Source organism: Macrobrachium nipponense, chromosome 32 (genome assembly GCF_015104395.2).
Source record: "Macrobrachium nipponense isolate FS-2020 chromosome 32, ASM1510439v2, whole genome shotgun sequence".
NCBI lineage: Eukaryota > Metazoa > Arthropoda > Malacostraca > Decapoda > Palaemonidae > Macrobrachium > Macrobrachium nipponense.
The window spans coordinates 61,134,313-61,146,202 of NC_061094.1; the positions used below are offsets into that span (position 1 = coordinate 61,134,313).

The 11,890-nt window shown below is 37.4% G+C and overlaps 1 long non-coding RNA gene across 3 annotated transcripts in view; it reads left to right on the plus strand.

Annotated features, from left to right (window-relative positions):
• Nucleotides 1–7,245: 7,245 nt before the first annotated feature.
• LOC135207544 (uncharacterized) overlaps nucleotides 7,246–11,890 on the plus strand; it is a 153,770-nt gene continuing 149,125 nt past the window's right edge. For 2 of the 3 annotated variants that reach the window (XR_010312987.1, XR_010312990.1), the window contains exon 1: nucleotides 7,255–8,492. This is a non-coding gene — a long non-coding RNA (uncharacterized LOC135207544). Of the gene's footprint in view, nucleotides 8,493–11,890 lie in introns of all 3 variants that reach the window. The other variant, XR_010312989.1, reaches the window with a different exon arrangement.

An 11,890-nucleotide genomic window follows, 5' to 3' on the forward strand; every position in this document is an offset into this window, starting at 1 on the left:
CCTCATCCTCTCCGTTATCGCCAAACTCCCGCCCCTCTACCTCCTCCCCCTACTCCCCCCACCCCCCAGGTTTCCCCCCCCAACCCCTGCATCGCCGAAAGACGTCGATTCCTGCTCGTGCCGAAGCAGGAACCCAGACAGAAGACGCAGTTGAAGAAGAAATGCAGACCGAGACACCGACTGTAGCTCCTGTTTTGTATAAAGAAGCAGGAACACAAACTGAGGAGTTTGTAGCTAAGCAAAACAGCGAAACTCAGACCTGCAAACAAGAATACAGAACTTCAAGCGTCCCGTAAAACGAATACTTCTCGTAGGAGAATATCAAATCAGAAAGTTCCTGCTGACCTACGAGGAGTTTGAGGCTTTTTAAATAGAGCCATTTTTAAAAAACAAACGACAGTGCAGTGGTCATCAGCTGTTCTCTGAGCTCGTCCACGCTCTGTTGGACCTAGAGATCAGTCTCCCAGATGACCTCCTGTTAGAAGATTTCAGATACAGATCTCAAACATAAAGATCGCAGCTACATGAAAAGTGCTGTTTATAGCATTAACTGCTTTTTCTTTACTAAACAATCCTCCTTTCCCCTCCGTTTTTTTCGGCCGCCTCACGTCTAACGACCGAATATTTCAACTGTCACTCTAACTACCGCTTAAGCTGTCGCTATTTTTGTTATCCTGGTTTCTAAACTGATAATATTTCGTTTTTCCTTCGTCGTTCCCTATTGCTAAACGATCGACGCTCTCTGCTTTTTTTTTCTCGTAAAGTGAAATATGGTACTTGAACTCCATAGAGTTGCGCTTTTTTTTTCCGTTTTTCTACGACTATAAATTTTTATCGATTTCATTACTGGCTATCTCTGACTCGCCAGGACTCGCTACATCGATCTTTATCTTCTACTAATGGGTACCTTAGGGTTTAAAGGGGTTTGTAACCTTGCCTATTCACTTTTCCTTTCACTTTTGAATCCATACCATTCCACCTGCACATTCCATAGAAATCATAAATAAAAAGATCGCCTCATATCCTTAAATCACCAATGCACCTAAAAATAATTCAAATGACTACGGGCTGCTACATTAGCTAAAGCCGTGCTGGCATAAAGCCAGCTTAATACTCCAACAACAACAACCCATTTCAATCAGTTCAAGCTCACCTTTCCTTGAAAATGAACCGATGATACGGTTGGAAACGTTGGAATTCCGTTGACGCCCTTAGACTAAGATGTTAACCACTTTTGTTATCATATCAATAAATTATTATTTTTAGAAAACATTTCTTTCACCGAGATATGAACATCGGCCAGCTATTAGCAAATATCAGCCCTGATGAGAAGAGAATAATAAGAAGAATTGAAAAGACCATATATAAAATCAATTCCACTGATGCTGCCCATCATCTTTAACAAAATAATAATGATAATAATAATAATAATCAAAGTGGCCAGTTACATTATCAACAAACACCCAAGCTAAATTCTAAGACTCAGGAAGTTGAGAAATAGTCAACTTTATCAATGCTTTAAATACCAAGATATCTGCAAACGGCTAGCATTCTTATCTGGCGAATTATCTCATACTTCATTCTACAGAAATAACAGCTGTTTCCCCATTACCTATCTCATCCTTCCCTATTTCTAAAATATCGTACTTCGTTATGTCGTTTTAAATTTGTCTACCTGAAGCCACTTGCGATGTTGGCCTCTATAAATAATTGAATATAGAATTTAGGCCAAAGGTCAATCAGCGCTGAAACGGAAATTGGCATTAATAGGTTTTAAAGGTTTAACAATAGGAAAACCTCGCAGTTGCACTATGAATCAATTGTGAGGACAGGGTAGAAATTAAGATGGAAGAAAGAATATGAGAGGAGGTACAATAAAATGCACGAAAAGGGTTTCAGCGAGGGGCCGAACGCACGCTGCAAAGAACCCTAAGTAATGACTACTGTGGATCGCATGAGGTGCACTGACGGTACTAACCCCCTCTAGGGGGTGTTGGCTTCTATAGGCCTAAGCATGACCAACTGCTGCTGGTACTAAGCCCCTTTAAGGTTCGTTGCACATTTCGGAGGTTATGTGTCTCTTCACTAGGCCTAGCTAACATAAGTCAAGCTCTGGTAACGAACATAGCACAGAATAAAATAAAAACTTATCAATAATAACCTATAAGACTAGAAATCCTAATCAAATAAGTCCTCCTGAATCCTTCCAGGGCTCCAAGACGTGTCCCTGTTTCCCGAGGTTATCATCTGTAGGGCTCAAGAGGACACCAGTAAGGCATAACCAGGATACCGAGGGCATCAGGTATCAACGGTGGGACCGGGTGAAATATAACCGGGTCTGGAAACTTCCTGGAATTCCAGGTGTTCTTTTTTTTTTCATTCTTCCGTAGGTGAGACATTCCAGAGGCGCCGTTGTACTCGCTGTTGTGTTTTAAGGAAGTTTTCTTAGTTGTAGGAACTTAGGGCATTCTAATCCTATAAGGTTTTGCTAAGTTACCCTCTTTGTATTTATTTCTGTATTCTATAGTTTTATGTATCTTTCGCCTGGTGTTCCCCTCCACTTCAGTCGTGCTGTTTCTTTGCATTCTTCTCTGTTCCTCCTCACCCACTTATATTTCACCCTCATCTTTCCTCATTCTCAAGTCTCTTCCGAACAGCAGCTTCGTCATCCACCTCCTACATTTCCCCTTCCTATATCATTCTCACACAATATCTCACACCATGTTTTTCCTCCTCCTCTCCCTCACACTGTGCTCCTCCGCTAAAAAAGTCTCCGTCACGTGACTTCCCAGAGGGAGGCGTAACGAAGTGGCTAGTAGGGGGGGGGGGGGTTGGGGGGGGGGGAGGAGTGGTAGTGGAAAGGGGGTGGTTGAGTGTAGTGTTCAGTGTCAAGTGTGGGTGGTAACTTATAGGGAGGTCAAGTGAGCTGCCACGTGTCTCGAAGTGAAAGGGGCAATGAGAGTACCCGTTGCAATATATACCCACACTTGGCCGTTGGGGAACGGGGAAACGATAAGCTGGAGATCTGAATGTCCCTTCGTGGGTTTGTTCCCATGCTCTGAGCTGGAGCTTTTAGGCAAATGGTTGTTACGAATTCACTGATGTAGGCCTAACGGTTTTTTTTATGGTTCAAACGATAAGATATACAGATACAAGAACTTCTTTGGCGTTAATAAAATAAAACATCTGATTCTCATATATTCAGCCATAATTCGAAATCATCTTTGTGATGTTGGCCTAAAATGTTTCACAAATTAACGTATGCAGATATAAGCACTTCTTTGACGCTAATACGAGATACAAGTAGATCTGATTCTCATATAATCAGCCATAACTCAAAACTCCCCCATGATGTAAGCCTACTGTTCCCATGCGTTAAATGATGCAGATACAAGCACTTTTTGGCCCCTAATGAGATACGGGGAGATCTCATTCTCTATATTCAGCCTTAACTAAAAACTACGTTGATGTAGGTCTAAAGTTATCAAGAATGAAATGAAGATGCAATCACTTCTTGACGTTAAACACGAGATAAAAGTAGATCTGATTCTCACATATTCTGTCATAAACAGCTCAAAACTTCCTAGCTTTGGACCGATTTAAAATGACTATACTCTGTTTTTTTTCATCTGTCCATCGCCTGTGGTGTTTTGTATGGTAACACTGCGTCCCGGGCTTTAGATAGTTACATTCGGCTTACATTCAACGATTATAATAATATCCTATTTCGAATATTAATCGGTGTAATTCGCATTCAGTAAATTATTAAAACAATTTTCAGTTCCAAATATACACCAGATATCCTTTATCTAACCTAACACTTACACACAGCGTAACTATTTACCGGGACGCAGTGTTACCATACTCAAACACCATTGGCGGCATGGACAGATGAAAAAAAAACGGAAAAAACGTATAGTATAGGGCATACAATAAAGTGTATCTCAGTACCTTTTTAAGCTCGAATTTTCATGGGTTTATCTTAAGGTGAGCGGAATTATAAGCTCCTTAAACTTCCGCTCCCACAAAATCAAACACACAATCTGTTCAACTGAATTTAACGGTAATAATACTAACTCTTGAATTCTATCGTACTCATTATACTGGAACTTTTAAACTCTGCGCCTAAGACGGTTTTATATACTAAACAATTGTACCTTTAGTTTTAGTCTAATAAATACTTCCTTCCTCTGAAGTTCAGCTGTACAGCTAACAGCGCCTTTAAAACTAAATTTAACAACAAAATAGCTCCTAAAATGTATCTTCAGTTCTAACAATTTGAATGATGATATCACAGTAATGAACTTCAAGTTGATTGTAAAATAAACCACCCCAGGAGAAACAGTCTTTATTTATTTGACGAAGAGAGAGAGAGCAGAGAGAGAGGAAGAGAGAGAGAGGAGAAGACGATGAGGAAGGAGAGAGAAGAGGAGAGAGATGGAGACGAGACGAGAGAGAGAGAGAGAGAGAATTATTTTAAATCTCTCCAGTTCTAGAAATTGTAATGAATTATAAAGAACACTAAATTGTGATGAATTATAAACGAAAAACACCAGCCTTTTTGAGTACATTAGTACTTTGAAAGAGAGGAGAGAGAGAGAGAGAGAGAGAGAGAGAGAGAGAGAGAGAGAGAGAGAGAGAGAGAGAATGTCTGCAACTGCTTAGGTGTCAGCACACGTGAGAGTATGCATCGCTTCGTACGTTCGTGTGTCCGTTACCGCCATCTCAGATTCGCTCTCGACCATGTTTGCTTAAAGTTAACGGCTGAAAAATGCGTATGTACGTAAACAGCGTGCGTACACATTTATCTACAAGACACAATATATGTGTAACTGAGCTTAATAATGAGTTATTTCGAGTTGATAACAATCAATGTGGGTCAGACATCTGTTGGTGAGATAGTCACAGCTTCTGTGGAATTCGGTCACTCATGTCTTTGTTGTGTTTAGTCTTTTAATCTCCAGCCTCCATTCTGATAGTTATCATCCCAGGTTAGTCTGGGGGTTTACAGGTCATCTGGTCCCCACAGGAGCCTAGCTGGCAGTGCCAAGTACTATTTCCCAGGGGTTGTGTGAAGGTCATGTCCAACTCATCCCCTTCTCCCATTTATCACTCTCTCATCTGCACTGGGAACTTCTACATATACTTTCCTTTATGGTTTATTTCTACCTGTATCCTCCCTTCAGACAGGTGTAATCTACTCTGAGCTTAATTTTCAAATCAGCAAAATCTCTTAGTTATAGTTTTGTCATCTTTTTTAGTCTTTCACTAAATTCCAAGTGGAAATATAATAAAATAACATTAATAATAATAATAAGTAATAATAATAATAATAATAATAATAATTAATAATAATAATAATAATAATAACAACATTAATAATAATAATAATAATAATAATAATAATAATAATAATAATAATAATAATAATAATAATAATAATAAAAGAAAGAAAGGGAAAAAAATGGATAAGTATCAAGACCTGAAAATAGAAATAAGAAGGATATGGGATATGCCAGTGGAAATTGTACCTACCATAATCATAGGAACACTTGGCACGATCCCAAGATCCCTGAAAAGGAATGTGGAAAAACAAGAGGCTGAAGTAGCGCCTGGACTCATGCAGAAGCGTGCTCTAGAAACAGCACACACAGCAAGAAAAGCGATGGACTCCTAAGGAGGCAGGATGCAACCCGGACTCCCCACACTAGGAATACCACCCAGCGAAATGGAGGACTGTGATAGAGGGGTGCGGGCCCCCCCGTCCCCAACAAAAAAAAATAATGGATTACTTTAATAGTTAGATGTCAACATAGATCAGTGTTGTGTGTATATATATATGCATATATATGTATAATGTATATACAAATTATGTAAATAATAATAATAATAATAATAATGCACTGGATTAGTTGAATAGTTAGATGTCAAAATAAGTCAGTTGTGTTGTGTGCGTATACATGTATAATATATATAAATTTTTATATATATAATATATAATATATATATATATATATGTATATATATATAATATATATATATATATATAGTATATATACATATATATATATATGTATATATATACATATTATATATATATATAGTATATATATATATACTATATATATATCATATATTATATATATAGTATATATATATATATATATATATATATATATATGTATATATACTCAAACATCAATCATATCCCGGCTATTAATTATACAGTATTAGTTAAAACAATCATTGAATGCAGTTTAAAAGCCCTATTTATTTATAAATTACGGTATTTGTAGCAATTCTGAGACATAGTCAACTGTACCCAGATCGTTGAACATGATAAGTAATTGAGATATGGGACCCCTTAGCTTAAAACTCCTGATACATAGATATGTAGCTAGTTAACATTTTTGGGGGGGCCTAGGTTAGGCTAGGATATATCTCTCTATAAATACCACTTTAACTTTCTAAGTTACACTAGGGGGTTACAAAAGGACAAACCCTCCATCAGCTAGATAGGACATGGCACCTTTGTATCCTAGGTTGGGTTAAGTTAGGTTTGGTCAGGATTATCCCTGTAAGTATCAGTGTACTTCTTGCCCTAACCTTAGCCCAACAACCACAGGATACAGCACCATAGGCTAGGGTTAGGTTAGGGAAGGCTAACTGGACTCTTCCCTGAGAATTAGCAATTACACATACAATTATTTTTCTGGTGCTGTATTTGTGTTTTACCCACATTTTAACTCAGTTGGAGTGATCGTCTGATACGAGTAGTTAGGTTTAATTCGGTTTTAGTAGCCTATTATAAAAGTTTTTTGAACGATTCTGACTTTTCTTTTGTGCAAAATCTCCAAAACTACAAAAATATTATGCAAAACTAACAGGAAAATCACACATCTAAATTCCTATTGGAATAAGTTTCCAAGTAACATTTACAGAAGAGGTTAATGACTCCCATGCAGAACAAGACGTTCTAGTGATGTTACTAGGTAAACAGTCATTGTTTCACCTCATTAGCCTATTACACGACGATCTAAATCCTACCCTATACTGTCCTACAGATGAAGAATATAACTCTTAGGCTTACCTGCTGTCGTAAATAAATGTAAAAGTTACACGTTCCAGCTCTGTATTTGTCATTTGTCACTACATAATCGGGAACAATAAAATCCAACGCCCATTGACAGGGCTTCTGTCAAATCTGATAATGTTTCTCAGTCTTTTGGAAACACTACGGCTTTCTCTCTTCATTGACCAATTATAATTTCACATTTTTCTCATAAAACTATTATTTTGATTGCATGAAAAATCAACGAAGCTAAAAAACACTCTTTCCATGGGACATTTCTTCGATATGAGGAAACATTACAACCAGTTTCTCCACTTCCCAAATCGACGACTGTTTTGGCTGCCGTTGCAAAAACGTAAACAAAGTCGTGAAAAGTCAGTGCAAAGTTGTATGTTTTGGATTAAATACAGTGTGTCAGCACGGCCTTTGCACAGCGTCGGAACAGAAGTGTGGTAATATTTTGGTATATTTTGAAGAGGTTAAAAGGCCTGGTGTGGACTTATGGACTCTGGCAAACCAACAAGAGACAAGTTAAAAACCAGGTGGCATATCGGTCCATGGATACAAACTAGAGGTGCCGATAAGGCGATAACAAATTGTTAAGATAAAGTGACTTAATTGCCACCGTTATGGTGACAAAGTTGCAAATTGTAAGCCCACCTTTAGTAAACAATTAAGGCTTTACATCAAGACACATTTTCGCAAAAACAACAAAGGAATGAAGTTGAAAGTGGTGGCAAAAGCGAAGTCAAACGTATCCGTCTTTTTGCAGAGAAAAAAAATGGCACCTTTGAATGGTTAGATAGTTTAGAAGACGTTCCTAAACAAAGAAAATATAACATAATCATGTAACGAATTATTATTATTTGATTTAATAACTGCCACAAAACAGTAATTACCAAATCTAGTAGCTAGGCATTAGGCCTACGTACGCCTAGCCTATAGCAAGGCAGCTGGAGTGTAACTGGCAGTTGTTCCATAAGGTTGTTATTCGAATTTTGGACAGATGAGCGAAAATAATGAGGAATGAATAGCATTAAGCACATTTACTCTGCTGAACACTAACATAACCTTCATCTGTAGGGACAAAATGCCCGTGTTAAACATTTCTAGCATCCAGGCTAACTCTATAAACGAATGAAACTCTGCATCGTAGCCAAGTCAAGGAAATATACGAAATTATTTAATAAGTTTATTATTCAGTTAAGCTCTTATACAACCTTTACTTGAAGAAAAAAAAAATTTCTCACGAGTTTAAGACAATAAGTCAGCCCCACTTAGCCGTAAAGAGCGATATTCTCATCAGCTGAAGTGACCCGTAAACGTACAAGTTTCGCGTTGCCGTAAAAGGTCGGGAGAGACCATAATTACTACAACGAAAAAGACTGAAGATGAAGTTCCGAGTCCTGTCGTGACTGAGGTAAGATCACAGTTTAATTATTATTATTATTATTATTATTATTATTATTATTATTATTATTATTATTGTTGTTGTTGTTGTGTTGTTGTTGTGTTTATGGGAGTTCTTTTGACACAAAAAGTAACGGTATTTTTAAATCTGTGGTTCTGCGAAGTTACATCATTACTGAGGCCTTTTTCGGTAGGATTGATTGCATATAACTGCAATTAGAATAAGAAGTTTGCTCAAAGTGTTTGCAAAAATTAATTTAGTTCTGCCAATACCTCTGTCGAAGCTATAACTGTTTGATATATTAAAATTGCCTTCGGCAATTACATAGAAGGTACTATGATGTTGTATTACCCTAGTTACATTCTCCAAGCAGTGATTCTTGAGCAGGAAATGTTCACAGTTGGAATGTCTTTCTCTATTTCTAAAGTCCATATAATATAGGTATAGCCTATTTATATACATTTATTTTTAGACTAACCACAAAAAAAAGTGCAATGGTAGTGTGTAGAAAGGGTATAGTATTTCAGTAAACGTAAGGCGATCTAATTCCAATGTATCACACTGTCTCCACACTGCCCCCCCCCCCCCCCCCCCCCCCCCTCTCTCTCTCTCTCTCTCTCTCTCTCTCTCCAAGGTAAAGGTTACCTTAGGATAGGTTAGTTCACGTGTTAAACCTGTAATAAAAAAAAGAAAAAGGAAATATAATCACGGGTCATATCATGGTTACCGCTTAATTTAGTGAAAGGGTTGTGTTATTTTAGTCTCATGGGAAGAATGTGGGGGATAAGGTGTTGATGGTGATAAGGAAAGGGAGAGAGATGATGGGAGAAAATAAGGTAACGAAGAGAATTAGGGTGAGAATGATAATAATGAATTTAAGTGCATTAGCAGTTGACGAAAAGACGGTTACAACAACCAAAACAAATGCATAGGCCTATGTGACACTAACACAAAACTGAAAACGATTGCAACAAAGACCAAAAGATGAAAAAAAACATGGGCAGAACTCGACGAAAAACAAACCTCAAAAGAAATACAGCAAAAAAAGGTGTAAAAAAAAACACGAACCCACAATTAAATAAAGAACGAAAAAACTAGATCTTACAAAATTCGCGGACTCAACCGTGAGAGTGGCCTCCACTGCCGAGGAGTCGGTAAAGAGAAAGGCAAGTGAAGAAGAAGAAGTCTGGGTATGTGGAAACGAGAAGAAGAAAAAAAGAGCAAGAAGAAAAATTAGCTTTTTGGCTGCTTGGAAAAGATGGTGGAGAAGGGATGGATGTAGATGGAGGGTATAGGGGCACTGAGAGAGAGAGAGAGAGAGAGAGAGAGAGAGAGAGAGAGAGAGAGAGAGAGAGAGAGAGGCTCCACACTACTGAAACGTAGTCACGTTTGACCGCTCCAGAACAGAGATTGTACACCGGTCTTGCCCAGGTCTGGTCCTGCCCTCGCAAGGTTATTCGGGAAGAAGAAGAATGAGTACAGTGGGGCTCAAATCTCATGCGACATGATTCTTTTTGTATCGTCCATATTCTCAGACTCAACGTGATGTTGCCAAGTAGTGCTAATTTTTTTTTTCTAATTTGTAATGTCATTCATGTCGAAAAGTTTGTGAATCACAGCTAGCCTTATTTTCCTTATGGTTTAAATAGATATGAATCCCTTTTATGCATTGGTATAATTCTTAATTTGTGTGATTTGAATTGATTTTTTTATCTTTACGTTGCTCAGTTCTAGTGTGCTGTGATAAGGTTAGCGATGCCAGCAATGAAAGCACACTTAACATGCTCCTCGGACTGGTCAACATAACCATGTCTGCAGCATTATGACGGTAGACCTAATAAAAGTCAACAGTCATAACAACAATTTCAATGTAGGAATATGAATTAAAACAAGTTTATTCGAATGTTGAAGATTCGGCTGCGTTTATGCTGCCTATATGTTGGAAAATGTTTTATAGGCCTACAAAATAATCTAAGCCATCTGAGATGTAATGTTACTCATTAATTTATTTGTAGAGATCACCTGTTCTTTGAAGAATATGAATTACAACCAGTTTTCTTTTAATGTTGAAGTTTTCAGGCTGTGTTTAAGCTGCCTGTATGTTGCAAAATGATTTATAGGCCTGAGAAAAATAATCTAAGCTTTCTGAGATGTAATCTTTACTAATGTTTTTATTTGTAGAGATTACCTGTTCTTTGAAGAATAAAAGATGATGATGATTTGGTTATATGGAGAAGATGGCTATTAATCGAAGTATCATAAGTATTAATAAATCAAGGCATATGGAACACTGGTTTACAATATTATTTTCTTAAAATCCTTTTGCTCGCTTTTTTGATGTATAATTTATTCTTTCATAAGGTAACTTGAAGTGCAAGAATGTGAAGATAACCTCTTTTGCATTCTAGCCAGAAATTGTTAATATAGAGATGTGAATGTTAAGCGTAAAGTAAAGAAATCTAGCACCTAAGCCTAGGAATAATATCTTGGCTTTGACAAAATAAGCGAATATTTGCTAGTATGCTATCAGTTTTTGAAAATATTAAGAAAGATAACAAATAATTACGTATGAAAATCCAAATATTCCTTAAACACATAAAGTAAATGTTTTTCAAGATAATTTAATGGTCGCTACTCATTGTAGACCTACTTATATACCAGGTGGTTGTTGCACGTCACTGATACGTCACACATGCTCCCCATCACACGCTGATATCGGTGGGCGCATTGCTACTTTTGTATATACATATTTACATTTTCTCAGCGTTGAGGGTAAAAAAACAATCAAATAGGACTATTTCAAATTTTATGTTTGCTTTGGCAAGTATTATTAATGTTACAATTTTTTTTTTTATTTATTTTATTTAACATTTGAACTGAGGTTTGATGGGGGCGACTTCGTTTGGTCAAAGCATCAGCAATGATGTGAACGAAAGTTTTGAAAATATTTTCGTAAGGGTTTTTCTGAAATTTGGCTACACGTGACATTTTCTTACAATTTTCAAATATATGACAGATTTCACTCTTATGAAACATATTATGGCCTTAGCGTATGCGATACTCGCGTTTTCGCATTGAAATAAAGGATAAATATGAAGCATGCTAGGTTGTCCAGTTTAGTGAATTTTGAACGAAATCCTATGGAGTCATGTCGCATGAGATTTGAGCATCACTGTACATTTATTGTGATTTGGGGAGCAGAAAGAGAGAGAAAGGAGGCGATAGAAGGGTGGAGGGGGCCTGGGGGTGGGGGGACGAAGACAAAGGAAAGACAGGGATGTGGGATTAATGTTTTTATCTGGAGTAATGAATGATTTCAGGTGTATGGGCTGGGTACTACCTGTGGGTTGTTATCTCTCTCTCTCTCTCTCTCTCTCTCTCTCTCTCTCTCTCTCTCTCTCTCTCTC